Here is a 15,687-nt window from a genome sequence, read left to right as displayed (position 1 = left end):
GTGTGTTCTGCCCACTCCACCAACTAACTCCCCCATCTCTATCCCTCTCCTCAGGCTTCCCTATTCCTTGGCACAAAACAATATTGAAATTAGGCCAATTAGTAACCCTACAATGGCCTCTAAGTGTTTAAGTGAAAGGAAGAGTCAATATATACAACAAACTTCAGTACTGTCTCATTTTAAGAAATTGCCACAACTACCCCAAGCTTCAGCAACCACCACTCTGATAAGTCAGCAGCCAATCAATATCTAGACAAGACTCTCTACCAGCAAAAAGATTATGACTCCCCGAAGGCCCGAATGATGGTTAGCATTTTTAGCAATAAAGTATTTCTTAATTAAGGTATGTACATTGTTTTTTTTTTCAGACATAACACTGTCAAACACTTAATAGATTGCAGTATAGTGTAAATATAATTTTTATATGCATGGGAAACAAAAAAAATTTTTTTTTGCTTTATTGCAGTGGTCTGGAAACGAATCCACAATATTTCTGAAGTATGCCTGTATGGGATCAAGAATTTAGTACTCCCCAGCTTGCAGAAAAGGGTGATCAGCACAGCCTAGCCTGCAGCATCAAGAGAGGTCAAAAGTGATCTCTACAAAACTCTCCAGTTGCTGTGGCAAGAAGCCAGTACTTCAAGGTCTGCTGCTGCAGTGAGTTTTCCTAGCATCATTTTGTAAGTGAGCCAATGTGTCCTTCTGTTATTCTGTTAAAGATATTGAAAAGTAAAAGAGCAAGTAGGGTGAGTGCTTTGAAAGACATGTGTGTGTTTTAAATCTACATGTTGTGTTAGTTTGATATATGGAGATACATCAGTGGGGGCTCAGAGCTGTGAATGTAATTCACAGTTCTGCGAACAGACAATCGGACAATGTAATATAGACAATATAAATAGACAAATAGACAATTATGCCCAATGATACTATGAATCAATATTTAGTTGATCTCCCTGCCTCCAGACTCCTCCTCTCTCCAACCCACCCTCCACACATCTGCAAAAATAATCTTTTTAATGCACTTATCTGACTATGTTATGCCCATGCTCAGAATCTCAAGGATAAAGCTCTCTACAATCTTCCTCACACCTTCCTTTCCAATCTTATTTCATGTTATCCCCCTTCAAGTATTCTAACTTCCAGAAAAACGGAACCTCTTCCCTGATCTCAACTTTTATTATTCTACCACCCTAAGGTGTCTGTAACACACTCCTCCCAAGTGGTCCCCACATCGTGTCACCTTTTCCAGTAGTCTTCTCTTATCTCTCTCCCTAACTGATGTGATCTCTCCTTCATATTTTCTTATAGCCTTTTGTCTGTCTCCTTTGCCCTCACACATTCTACCTCATATCATGCCTGTGTGTATATATTATATATACACATATACATATATATACACATACTTATAATATATATATATATGGGAAGAGAGAGAGAGAGAATATCCCCCTTCCCCCTACATACCTCATCATATGGCAAACTCATTGATATACCAATTTTTTTATTTTTATATTTCCAGTCCTTGGCACGGTGCTTTTCACATAACACATCCTTAATAAATATTTATTGAATTGGCGTGGTGGTGACAGTGAGTTCTGAGAAGGGGGTAGAGGTGCCAAAGCTGATCTAGGGAGAGGAAGATACATGCATTCCGAAAGGGACACACTGCTAAGCCTCATTTCTAACATTATCCCTCCTCCCAATGTCCCTCAAGTGTGATTTTTAAAAATATTTTATTGATGTTGTTTGTTTTTGTGCCACAATCATTTCCTAACATCCCCCACCTTCATGGACTCTTCACTTAGGACAAAGCTGAAACAACCAATCCCCAGAGTCAGGCTGTCTGCACATGAAACATTCTGCAGCCATAACTTGGCACCTCTCTGCCAAGAGGAAGAAGATGAAGATCGACCCCCATCCTTTGGCACCAACACTGGTTACCCTGATGGTCAACCCTGGATAGAATAGGGACCTCAGAGATTTTTTGATCTTCTAATCTAACATAGATCTGCAGGTTCTGGGAAAGAATCATAGAAAGCTTTCACAGTCGAAATGGAAATCGAATTAATTTTCTGTAGGAACTCTGACAAGTGCTAACATTAACTCACATGCACATTTATGAGGCCAAGAGGCCAGGGAGTAGTTCCCCCTCACTTCCACTACTTCATGAGGTCCCTTCTCACTCCTTGGACTCCTTCCTTGTTTCCTGCTCTCCACAACAACCCCTGAATCACAGGAGCTACAGCCTCAGCAGAAGATTCCAGGGGAAAGCCTTCTCTCTGTTAGAGACTGGGGTGGGTGCCCCAGCTCAGCAACTTGGCAAAATTGCAGAGTCTGCCGCTGCACCAGCGACTGATGCAGTCATTCTGTGACCATTTTTATGAGAGCCTGCCTGGATTTCTCTGTATTGTTAGGAGAGGGTGGGGAGCTGAGCCTCTGTGAGGCTGGCAAAGCTCTCTGCCTTTATATTAGAGAGCTGGGTATAGAAGTGGGCATTCCCATGAATCTCTCTGTGGTTTGTGCTATGCATGTATGTTCGTTTATTTCTTGATGTGGATGTCTTTGTGTGTGCTTTGCGTTTATACCTATACCCCTACATCTATCCCTAGCCTTATCTTTATATGCTGGCTTGTCCATTCCTTGATCTATAGGCTTTAGTACCTTACTGTGAGCTGGGCCTGGGGGGGGGTGGGGGGTGGTAGGTCAAGCTAAAACAGACCTTTGCCCTTGCTACCCAAGAACATTTGTCCCTCTAAAGTGATGCTCCTGCTCAGTTCAGTGTTTCCTAGCACTTCCAGATCAAATTCCTGAGGAATTATTTATGCAAAAACTATGAACGCTCCCAGTTTGCAAATGAAGTTCAAATCCTTGTTACTGTTTACAGTCAAACAGCTGTTCTCAGCATTTCTCCTGGAGTCTAAGACACCTCAGCTCCTCTGTACTCAGCCTTACATCATACCAGCTGCAATAATAAGAAACTGGAAGAGGTCAAGAGCATGCAGGCCTGCTAAACCACACCTTTGTTTCAAATAGCTTTTGGATGGTAAAAGCTCTCCTAGGCACTGTTTCCTGCCCCCCCCCCCTTCCTGGCCTCTTGCACAGTTCCTGGCTCTGCCCCAGCCCCAGTGTGCTGAAAAACATGCTCAGGCCCCTTCAATGGAACTCAAAACACAGAGTCTCCTTATGCATTTTCCCTGGAAACATTCTATAGACACAGTCTGGGAAACTTTCCAAGAGTTTCCTGAACCAAAGATAATAATAATAAAAGAAAGAACTTGGGTAAAAGCTCTTGTTGATTTATGTTCAGGAGCACAGGCGTGGATTGTAGAGAAGGGGAAAAAGTGAGGGTTTTCCAGGTCAATTTAAACATTTGTCCTTTTAAAAAAAAAAAAAAGCAGCTAAATTATATTCAGTCTCCTCAGAGCTGTTTATTGAAACCCACCCAGAGGACAAGGTACTCACCCTTCTTTCCCTCCTTTTCCCTCCCCAAATCTGGATCTCTTTCATACCAAAGATCCTACCCGTTCCAAAGCCCATAGAGCAGGGATTTTAAAAGAAAAACAACAACAACAACAAAAACCTTTCCCTTAACTTCCATCACTCTTACCATGTAAAGAGTGATGTTTTTACTAGTCAGTTCTATCCCAGAAGCAGCTGTATTCCAGTCATTTCTATTGATGGAGTAAGTGCCTTGCCAACCTTCAAAGTGTCATATAAAAATCTGTTGTTGTTGTGGAACCTTTAGCTTAAAAGGTGAAAGAAAGGCTAAGTTCTATGGTATTCAAGTGAAGGAACTGTGATTTCATCTGGCAGTAAACTACTTCCCACCATGCCCAGCGTCACACAGCTTAGGGAGTGTCAGAAACAGAGTTGGAATCTTCCTTTCTCCAATCACAGCATTCCTCCAGGGTGCCTTGACTGTAGTGTTTCCAAGCCATTTTCAGTTCCCACACTCCTTGGCTTTCAGCAGTCTTCCCAATGCCTCCTATTTGGTATGAAAGATAATAAAAGTCTAGAGTTTGCCATATTCATACAGGAAATTCGATAGAATATTATGATTATTTACCAAATGCTTCCTTTGACACATCTCTTGGTCCCTTTAGGGTACATTTGCCTCAAATTGGGAACCCTTGATCTGAATCACTGTAGGTAGAAATGGGAACCAACAGTGAATAAATTCGCCAATAATGAGTGCTCATCTTGACATGTCTTTTATAAAAAGACAACTGCTTTTCAACTCATGAAATACTTTTATGGATTGATTAGAGGCAAAAATGTTGATAGAAATTGGCCTTGCTGTAAGATACAAGGCCAATGACATTTAAAAATGCTTTTGCTTATTTACAGGCACACATCACTATAATGAAAGCAGAACATCTTATTAAAAACAAGAAAATTATTTATTTTTGTGATTTACATATAAACAATAATAATAATGGTTCACATTTCTTTAGCACCTGCTTTGTTCCAGGCACTTCGCTAAGTACTTTACAATTATTAACCCATTTGATCCTCACAACAATTCTGGGAGGTAGATACTATTATTATTCCCATTTCACAGATGAAGAAACTGAGACAGGATCACACAGCTTAGTGTCAGAGGCCAGATTTTGAACTCAGGTCTTCCTGATTCCGGGATACATTATTCCACCCAGTTGCCTCAAACAGAATGTAATTCAAATTTTTGCTAATACCTTGCTACAGTTCTTAGAGTTAGAATACCTATGACCAGGGACTGTGTCCTATCTTTAGAGGAGACTGAAGATCTAGGTCCTGAGTCACTTAGGGAATTCCAATTTCTTTCTAAGCCTTCCAGTCTGTCAAGACATGGTGCTCTGCAGGAATAAAAAGAAAGTAAAGGTACCTGGTGAGAGACTAGTGAATATCCTTGAAAACCTCCAAGGAGTTAACAGGTAAGGAAGGGCTGAGCAGGGAATTTAAAAGGCAGTGAAAGCCCACACAGAGCTGTCAAAACAACTTCTTCCACAGGCTTCTCCTGGTGACTAAGCCAATCTCCCAGAATTCTACTGTATTCACCCTCAGGCTAGAGTCCCTGATGCTCCCTTTTTTAGTCTTTCCAGACCCAGGACCCTCAGACCAGCCCCATTCACTCCTCTTGGGTTACCTGGCTTAACAGTGATCAATTTAGCCTAATGGACCATGTCCCTGACCATACAGCTTAATAATTCCTCTTGATATGGACCAGTTACATTAAGACCATACAACCCTCAGCTGGTAATCACTGGTTGGCAGGCTCAGCAATGACAATTGGCTATGATAGGAGAATGAGAGCCATGATAGGGTAAAGAAAAAATTGTTCTGGGAGTCAGCAAGTATGGTCCCAGTTCATTTGACTGTGTGGTTTTGGCTGTCTCATACCCTTTGAAGACCTCAGTTTTCTCAGCTACAAAACAAAGGAATTGGATTAAATTACAACTAAGGTCCCTTCTAGCTTTAAAAACCTAGGAACATACATACGGTGATTATGGAGGGTGTACTTTATTGAGGGAGCAAGGGAGTAGGATTGAGAAGAAGGCAGAGAGAGTAGGTCAGATCTTTAAAAATTCTGAGTCCAGGGTGAGAAAATGATTAAAGGGGTCCCAGACCTTTGATGATATTAAAGCTTTCATAGTGATTTTTTCCTACATTTTCTCCAACTCTGTGAAGGAGACATAATTATGCCCTCTCCCCCATTTTATGGATGATTAAACTGGGACTCAGGAGAGATAACCTCCAGGTCAAATCACTAATGTGTCATGAGAAGGATTTAAACTCGGGTCAAACTGACACCAAGTCTGGTACCCTATTCACCATGATGTCCCGACTCTTGGGCCCTGCTAGAAGCATATACATAAAAATGTGGCTGTGAATAAGAAAGGCCCACCACTGGTTAGGGGATAACAGAATTGGAGCAACGAAACTTTAGAATCATCTATTCCAACATCCTCCTTTTACAGAGAAGGAAACTGAGTCCCAAAGAAATTAAATTACTTTCCCTACACAATATGGCCCCAACCTGTTTTTACAAGATTCTTCTTCCAGGACAAGATCCAGCCAGCCTGACTCTCTTTTTCCCTTTTCACCTCCCTCTCCATGGTTTGGTCCTTATCACCACCATCTCTTAGACTACTTAGTTTCTTTTAAAGCTTGTCTCAATTAGCTCCTTCTTTCAAAAGATCTTTGCTCATCCCCTTAGTTAGTATCTCCCTTCCCCTTCTTGACTACCTTATAATGACTTTGTATAAACTTGTGTACATATCTGCTTTCTCCTTGTAGCCAGGGACAATTTCACTTTTGTCTTTACATCCCCAGCCCCTAAAATAGCTTCAGTGACATAGTAATTTATTAATAAATCATTATCGATTGATTGATTGTCCAGAGTCATTCAGGGAAAGTTAAGTAGCAGGGCTGGAATTTGAACCCATGGCCAACGATCCAGATCCCATGCTTTGCCCACTGTGCCAAGAATATTCTAACTCTCCAAATGTTCACAGGGTACAAATATCACAGCACTGTAACCCTCTTTCCTCCCTCTCCCTACCCCCAATAATAAAATGTTACAGACATCACCGCTTTGTCAACTGTAGTCTTCTCATCTTCCCATCAGACCCAGAGCACTTTCATTACTTGGTGGCAAGGTAAGGATAGTTAGCTTCTGAATCTCCACTGATATCCTCAGGCTCCTTCCCAGGGCTATAATCAGGCCACTATTATTAGGGTGCCTTAGGTGCTTGGAGATCTGGGAAAGCCAGCACTAGAAATCCAAAGCATTCACATTATCCAAAACAATGGCCTCCAGGGAGTGAGCAAGACACATAAAACCTAAAATAGACTCATTGTTGTTCTGCACAACATCCAGGAATTTGGTGAAACTCATCATTTTTTCAGGTTACTGATAATGCAAGTTTGGAAACTGAAACAGGAAGAAACACAAGGCTGAAAAAGCTTTTTATCCAGCCCACAGTTACTCTCCCTCCAGATGCAAGTTGTTGCCTTTTTTTTTTCCTTTCCCAGAAGCACTTTAGTGGGGTTAAAATTAGCTTAAAAAAAAACAAAAACAACATTCTGGGTCACATGCTAAGAAACAAACAAAATTTTTTTGTTGTCCGCTCCACCCCCATCTCTCTGACCTAACAACAGACCTTCCTAATCATAGATTTCTGGGAAACCTGGAAGAATAACAGGCTTTTCAGGCCTTGGGCACAAACGGGCCATGCCATGGCTTCTTCTGATGTTATCAGGCCTGTTGCAATAGTATAAAAAAAGAGAATGTCAAGGTTGTCTGGAATTACTATGCCTGCCACAGATTTGATGGTCACTCAATCACACTGAAATAGCTACTTGTGAATCTCCAGATTTCCCTGCCTGGCTCGGGAGAGGGAGGCAAAGGAAGCATTTTTTTCTTTTTTTTTTTGCCAGGTCGACCTAGAAACAAATACAGCCAAGGACATTCGAGGAAGGGAAAGGTTAGGGATTGAAATGTGAAAGTTGGCTGCAGAGGGGGGTGGGGTGGGGAGGGAGGTTAGAGGAAGCATAGGGAGGAGTTGACTGCTTACAGTTACCCCAAGCATTAAAATATAAAAATACATCCAGGCTGTCCTGTGCTGCTGTGCTCTTTATCTCTGGTTTCTGGTGATATGTGCATGTCATGGTTTGCTTTGTTCTTCCAGCTGAAAATTGTCACCAGAAACCCTTGATAAAAATATAGCCTCCTACTCAGAGCATACAGTCAGGTAGTGTTTAAAGCTCTGTCTCCCTGGTGCTCAATAAAGATACTCGCCTGTCATCTTGGGAAAAGAAACAACCAATGCTAAATATACTTTCTGCTATCAAAAGCTTAGCAGCAGTGAAGAACCTTCCTTTTTCTGCCCTTCCCCCGCCCCCCAAAAGGCCTAGTTTAGCCAGGAAGGTTTCAGGTTTGGGTGGAATGGACCTTTCTGAATTACCGGATAAAATAATTGGTATTTTCTAAGATTTGCCTGATAGCCCCTCCCCTTCTATTTCACCCAGAAAGAGAAATTTAAATCATTAGCCCTTCTACTCCCAAAGCATCTCCCCATTTCCCCCCTTTTCCCAGATAACCCTCATGTACCCAGTAGCAGAGTTTAGGTACTGATGGATCAAATCCTTCAGCCTACTGGAAGGATGGAAGGCAGATGGTATTTATTTATTTATTTGGAAGGGGTTACTGAGGAATCAGGAAATTCCAAGGAGAAAAACAGAATTTGCAGAGCAACCCCAAATTGCCATGACAGCTGGAGACAGGAATCCAGAGAAAGGCAGGTAAAGAAATTCCAGTTAAAAATGATAGTGAAGCCTCACAAACAGTTCCTTTTTCCCCCTTAAAGAAATATGTACTTTGGCTACAACATGATGCAGTGCATGATGGTTTGTGGAAGTATTGTCCTGACTTTTTACCATGTGGAAAGTGCTCCAGAAATCTGGACAAATGGGTTCTGGAGCCCTCATTATCTGGGGGACCAAGCTACTAAAAATGACAGCTCCAAATAGAAGAAATTCCCTGTACTCCCATGTTCTCAAACAAGTCTAAAATCTTTAAAGTACATACACATAATCTTTTTGTGAAATAGCCTTAGGTGTTGAGAGTAGACCAAGGTCTGCAGGCTGAAGCCCCAAAGTAAACAGTGTGGAGCAATATATTTAGCAGATAATATCGAAAACCACAGAAAAATACAAATGGAAAATGCATTCCTTCTCTGGTATGTTAAAGAACATTTAAGTCCAGGAAACAGTAAGCTCAGTAGAGGGGATATTTTTCTCCCCATTCTTGCCTCAACACAAATAAATCACCAACCCTTTTTGGTTTCCAAGGAATAGAAATTCTCCTTCTCTCCTCTCCATACCCCATTAGGAAAGGCCACCCATCAAGCTGGCAGCACAGATCTCACCATATATCCAATGACTGATGTTATTCTGTGTTGGTATATTAGATTGGACTAGATGTGTGCAAAATGTGTTGCTTATGATCTAGATTTTCACACACACACACATACCCATACTCACACTGACTGATCAAGCTGAAATAGTCTAAGAACAATCTTATTTCACCTCTGCTTTCCCAGTGTGAGGTCCTGAATCAGTGCTATGGAGCAGGAGGTAATTGACACTGCTGCCCTGGGAACGTCCTGTTCAGGAATGGCCCTGGTTTTGAAGGGATTTGATGTATACTTCTGTAGAGAGATAGATTCAGAAAGAACCCCAGTTTGGGGCAGAATCACAGTCCCTAGCCCCAGAGCAGGGGAAATGTGGGAAAGACAACAACAGCACAGTAAGATGGATGCTGAATGACGTCAGCTGCTGGCTAAAATATCTGGCATACATGCTGGGGGAGGTTGCCAGCTAAATATTGTTTAAAAAAGATAAAATACACTCAAACTGTGCAGAATGTGGGGCTGTTATGTTTACATCCGGGTTTTAATGACTCCAAGCCGGCTCTTGGGGTTTTTCTCTTTTGCTGAAATGCTCTATGAAAAACACAGCTTTGTATAAGCCCCAGAGCCAGGGTGAAGGAAGGACTAAGGGGAGGAAGGGGAGGGGAGGGAGAGGAAAGAATGGAGAAGAGGCTCCCCTCCCAGGCACGGAAAAAGGCCAAAGGGGTGACTGACAGGCAGGGTTAAAGCTCTGTTCAAACTTCAAAACCACCTTCTTTCCATCCCATTCCAGCTTTGTCTGGCTGAATCATCCTAACTATAGCTGGGAAGGGTTAAGCTTTTCCAGAACATTTATTTCACCATCTCACAGAAAGAGGGGAGGGGGAAGATGTGTGTGTGTGTGTGTGTGTGTGTGTGTGTGTGTGTACATGTGAGCATGAGAAATAGAAACAGAGATAGAACGAGAGGGAGATAGAGAAAGCCATAGAGGGAGAGAGAGAGAGAGAGAGAGAGAGAGAGAGAGAGAGAGAGAGAGAGAGAAACCCTGCAGAGCTGAGAGGCTGTAGATCACAGGGCCATTCTGATAGCCTCCTGTCCCCATGGCAACTGTACGGCATTTATCAGTTCCTTATGAGAGCAGGCACCGCAAATCTGCATTGCACATGGCAGGCTTCCAGAATTTCAAATGAAAGAGCACTTTGAACTGCTGCCAAGTTTGGAAGGAGCAGGACTGTCAGGGCTGCTTAAAACTGGCAGTTTGTACTTGGGAGGCGTTCAGTTCCCACAATCCTTCAGGGCTGGCAAGCTGCCAAGGACTTAGCGGAAGCTAAAAAGTAACTCCCTCCCCCCTTTTCCCTCCACACTCCCCCCTACTCCTCCCTCCCCTCACGCTCCTTCTCCTTTTTCCCTCCCCATACTATTCACTGCAGTGCACTCAAAATTTTCCACATGTCCTGTGTCACAAGTGCAGATTGTACAGTGAAAGCAAAAACACAGCCGGCTGCCTGGGATTCTGTTTTTATTAATAATCCAGGGAGAAGGGGGAGAAAAGGAAAAGGAAAAGCAGTTTCAGGTTAACTGGTTAGCTGAAGGCGGCACAGTAGATGCCCTGTACCTGTAAAATGTTGATGGTGGTGGGGTGTGTGTGTGTGTGTGTGTGTGTGTGTTTGTATCCTACAGAAACAGCTGCCTAGATCTGCAGATAGCCCTGCAGCAAGGACATTAAGGACAGAAAATGGGTAGGGGTAAAGGCGGCAAAAAGAAAAGACCAGCATTGGTTCTGTTTACAGTATCATTCAGGCATCATTCATCAAAACGAATCACCAAGTGCTTTCCTGAGACAAGTGGACAGTGTCTTAGAGATGGCTAGCCTTTCTCCCCTTGTCCCTCCCTCTCGAGTGTTTTGCTGAGATGGGGAGAATCTCTGAGACCAATCCCTGGGTGAATGCTGTAGAAAAGGAAGTGGGGAGTGGAGGTGGAGGAGAAGGAAGGCTGGCTTTTAAACGGAGAGTTTTCATGAGAATTTCTGACAACCACATATTGCCCAGAACACTAGGACTTCTGCTGGCAGAATCCATGATTTGGCACAGTACTCTCACTGTTCTTAATTTTTAAAATATATAATTAAAAATGTTTTTAATGTACAGAGAGATCAAGGCCTAGGCTTTATTTTCCAGTACTAGTCATAAGCCTTTAGTACAAATAGAATGAAAATTGTCTGTCGCTCAGGCAGTTGGATAGAGTTCAGGAAAACTATGTCTGGCATTAATTCCAAAGTGGAGGTTTTGGTTCAAGCCAGGCCCATTAATTTCAGTAAACTGTTTTCACTAGTCTGGATCCCACTGTGCAAAGACTATTTATTACCTTTTGCTAACCTGATGTCTGCAGAGTTGTAAAGCAAATTAGGAAAAAAAAAAAACCCAGGGTGGAGATATCTCTATCTCTGGCTCAAATGGATTTTGCACCTTTCCTTTGGGGACCATGTTTTATAGCTGCTTTCCTGTTTTGTTTTTTTTTCCTTTGCCAATTCAAGTTTTCTCTATTCCTTCCTTCCCTTCCCCCGCCCCCCCAGCCTCCAGTATGTCTTACAATGAATTGGAGGGGAAAATGCTCCTTGGAGCAAGCATACACACCCTCCTGCCTTTCTGAAGAGTAACCTCCCAACCTCAAAGATATTTTGTGCTCTTCTTCAAGACTCCCAGTCTCTCTAGGGTACAGCTTGAAACCCTGACATGATTCACCCATGCAATCTGGTTTGAAATATACCAAGACAGGCAATTTTGGCATTTGATCTCCCTTAGGAATTTTACTAGCTGCCTTAGAAAATAAAGTAAATTGATTTTTGTTGTTCTTATTCCCTTCCTCCACCCCCTCCTCCCTTCTGTCTTTACCTTTCCTCTCCTAGTCCCTGCCCAACTTAATGTCATTTCAAAGAGGTGGGGAAAAAGGGAGGGAAAGAAAATTCCCCAAATGTCTATGTATTGGTTGGACAGTACAGTCTGTGTGTGTCCTTCCAGAATCTCCCTCCTGACGGTTAAGAGTGTTAATCAGAATTAAAAGCCAGTCAATACTATTAAGTCATCAGATAGGAGGTTTGGTAGAGAAAGATGGGGGAGGGGGAAGAAGGGATGAGTATTAATGCAACATTCAATTCTCTTCTCAGTCTCACCAAAAGGGAAACCTGGGAAAAAGAAACTCATATTATAGTAAATATTATATATAAATAATTTCATATGTAATTATATATATTAGTATTGTCAAATAACAAGAATTATTGGGTTTTTAAACTTGATTTTTTTTTCACTCCAAATGTATTACACTTTTCCATTCATAATGGTGGAATCTAAAGTATCATGTTCACTTTGTTCTGGACTTTTGATGAACATTATCAGTTTTGAAAAGGGTATGGGGGTGCGGAGCCACCTCAAATACACCTGTTAAGTTTCCAGCTCACAAGAAGTGGAGCTCAACAGACTGGATGCCCAATACAGAATGGGGAGGCCTGGCTCATTTTGAAGGTCCTGAAATCTAAAATTCTTTCTCTATAACATCTATGAAATGAGTCAAGATCCACAAAGAGTCTGCTCAGCAGAAAGAGGACCCAGGTAGCCTTGAAAGTATCAGAATGGAATGAAGGTAGAAGTTCTGTGGGACATAAGGGAAAAAACCAGAGCTTTGTAGAAAGTAAAGAGGAAAAAAAATAAAAAGATGGGAACTGTTCTGTGGTGGTAGATGTAGGCAGCCAGTAACAGAACTTGTTAGGCAAGGAAGTTGGATTTTGCATTATTGAAGGTTATTGTGTGGGCAACGAGGCAGAAAACCAGTAATATGAAAAAGTGGGAGGGGGAGAGAACTGGTAATAAAAAAATATATGTGCAGAGTGACAGGCTGGAAAATGTCACTAAGGAGATTGCAATGCCACAGAATAAAAGGATAACATTATATTCATACTACCATATACAAAAGGAATTAAAAATAAAATGAAATAAAAGAGAGAACCTTGCCTAATAGCTGAGGAGGGATGGGAAAAAGGGGTGGGGGGAAGCATAAACTCTTCTTCCCAAATCCCAAACACTACCCTCCCTCATTTCTTGATCCACTCACTCACCCTCTGACCCCAAGGACCTCTTTACTGCCCTGGGCCCAAAAAATTCTGAAGTGGTCTCTGCTGAATTTGTTTAAATCGAGAGTGATAAACATAAAACATAATTACATCCTTATTCTCTGCCACTCACTGTTTTGACATTTCCTGTCAGTTCTGTTTTTAAAGAAGAGGTTGCTGACTATTCATCTTTAAATTGACCAAAGCAAAAGGAAGCAACCCCAAGCAAACTCATCAGTCCTTAAATTCATTTCCAGGAGGGTTGTGAAAAATAAAAAGTCTCACTCAATCTGGGGGCATATAAAATTAGAGAAAAAAAGACAAGTCTCAGGTCTTGTAATTTCGGCATTTTCTCTCTCTAAATCCCGAGGTTATGGGAGTAGCCCTGGGGTTAAGGGACAGGGCTTTCTTATTTGCCCGCAATAGAGCAAGCCCACAAAAGGTGTTCGGTTAGCCTCCAAATACTAAACTCCCTGGTTGCCCTTCCACAAACCTGTAGCCATCAGTGTCTCTAGGAGGGAAGTACTCTTTCTGCAGGTGCTTAACCCTAAGAATGTGTTTTTGAAAAGTGCCATTCCCCTTTTAGTGTCTACGGAACACTTTTTCGCAACAATTTTACCTAGCAATTTCTGGAACTGAGAAGATAATGAACACCTTGCGTTTGTATAATGCTTTAAACTTTGCAAAGTGCTTTCGCCGACATTTATTATATCTTTTGCTCTTGAAGGTGGCTAGAACAGGTAAAATGATGTCTATTTACCTTATAAGGAAACAGAGGACCACAAAGGTCATTAAAGATTTCTCCAAATATAATCAAGAAATAAACATAAAATAGATCACAGAACTAGTCTGCTGCTCTTTTTGCTAGGGGATTTAGTAGGAAAGAGAAGTACATCTAGAGACAGATTACCCAATCCCAAATCTCCAGATCAAGTCGGGCCATCTAAAGATCACCAAATAAAGATCCTTGGCTCCCAGGATTTAGAACTGGAAAAAAATTCAGAAGGTAACCTCATTGCTAAAAGGGTGGCGGGATGTGAGGGTCTAGAGAACATGCCCAAGACCATAATAGGGACTGCAAAAGGTGATGGACAGGTTCAAGATCTCCAACTCTTGGGCAAATATTCCAGTTGCACAAAAGCCACTTTAAGCCTGTGTTTCTGGTCTTAAATTTAAAGTGGGAAATCTGCAAGGAAGAATGGATGGTGGGATTAGGTAACTATCTGGGCTGGAATGGAAGCAGGAAGCCAATTTTCCTTCCCATTCTCATCAATCATTACTTCTCACAATTTCTAGCTCTACCTGAGACTTATTTTCTCTTGTCATTCACAACCAGCTGGTAAATTCAAGTTAAAGAAAGGGTTGGGCAGAGGTGGCCGGAGACTTGCAGCGCGGGACTGGTGCTCCTCTCCCCCAAAAGCGCCCTCCTCTCCCACCTCCCGTCCCTGAAATTCCACCATTAGGATTCATTCCTTTGCTAAGTATCTTCTTTACCCAGGGGTCCCCTTTTAAAATGTAAAAATATAGTGGAATGTAACACCAAAAGTCCCTAACACTTCGGTGTGAACAAATTCTTCAGAACACTCCGCCCGAGGGAAGAATATGCGGGGTGGTGCTAGGTTCGAAAGGGATGCTCTTTGCAAACGTTAATGCACAATATAAATGTGAAATTATTGCTTCACTGTTTTGCCTAGAGCCAGCCAGCCATCGCAGTGTGGTTAACGACTCAAAAATAGTAGGTGATTAGACCCCCTCTTTGTATCTAATTTGCATGGTGTTAATTTAAAATAATGGAGATCCTAATTCTCAGCTCCATCTCCTCCCCCCCCCCCATCCCGTTAAGTTCCTGACGTCACTTTATGGTAGCCAGAGTCTGGCCAAAATAACTGGTGCCTTTTTGCTGCCCCTGGGGCTTTCGTGAGTAGAAACCGCGCAAGTTATCTAGGAGCAGATTCCCCGTTTCCAAGTCACCCTATCAGTTGGGGCTATATGAATATTTAATGCACCTACCTGGATCGCAGCACTAGTTTGCTGCTGCTTCGAGATTTTTAAGCAAAAAGGGGATGGAGAGCACGCAAGGAGAAGAGCCCCTGGACTTCCCAGTTTGAGGCCACTCTCTCCGCCCAAGATTGAAAACCTTGGAGGAGTAGGGCCTCTGACACAGTGACCCAGGAAATCCCTTGCCCAGTGAAGTTGTGCCCCGAGCTTATTTAGCTCCAGGGTTGTTTGGGGGAGTCCTTGCATCTTCGCCACCTCTCTCTCCTCCCCAAGCTCCCGGTAGTGTTTCGGGGTTCAGACCCAGAAGGCACGTGGATCGACTGCCACCCATCCTATACCCCTCCACCTTTCTTCTCTTCAAAAGCCGACCCCACTGTTGTCTTTTCCGCCCCCTCCCCATCTCGCTAGCCTTCCTCCCCTCCCCACTGGCCCCTCTCCTTGTGTATGTTTTATACTCAACCAAGCGTCTGAATAGTGTTATTGTCTAGTGCTTCCCTTTTCTCCCTGTTCCTCCCTCAGCGTCCCCCCTCCCCATTCCGTAAGGCTCGTTCCAGGATTTCTTTATTTTCAGATCTAAATAAACACACCAGCTCTTGCTGAGGACAGCTCTGGACTCCCCCGATGCCCTGGCAAAGTGGCAAGGAGAGGAAGCTGGGAAGGGAGGACCGGGAGGCAGGAACCAGACGCGACGCCCCC

General features: G+C 42.7%; 1 long non-coding RNA gene across 2 annotated transcripts; it reads right to left on the bottom strand.

Annotated features, from left to right (window-relative positions):
• Positions 1–3,581: 3,581 nt before the first annotated feature.
• Positions 3,582–9,332, bottom strand: LOC138164450 (uncharacterized). Of its 2 annotated transcripts, XR_011169067.1 has the most exons (5): positions 9,070–9,332; positions 6,566–6,754; positions 4,723–4,835; positions 4,067–4,143; positions 3,582–3,985 (listed from the first exon to the last, which is right to left on the bottom strand). It is a non-coding gene; the product is annotated as an uncharacterized lncRNA (long non-coding RNA). The 2 variants fall into 2 exon arrangements; XR_011169066.1 differs by lacking the exon at positions 9,070–9,332 and having other exon boundaries at positions 6,566–6,968.
• Between the last annotated feature and the right edge of the window lie 6,355 nt (positions 9,333–15,687).

The sequence above is a fragment of the Petaurus breviceps genome, unplaced genomic scaffold (assembly GCF_028583685.1).
Source record: "Petaurus breviceps papuanus isolate PSGF00001 unplaced genomic scaffold, PetGlider_PUasm1.0 189, whole genome shotgun sequence".
NCBI classification, from domain to species: domain Eukaryota; kingdom Metazoa; phylum Chordata; class Mammalia; order Diprotodontia; family Petauridae; genus Petaurus; species Petaurus breviceps.
This window is presented reverse-complemented; position numbering and strand designations above follow the sequence as displayed.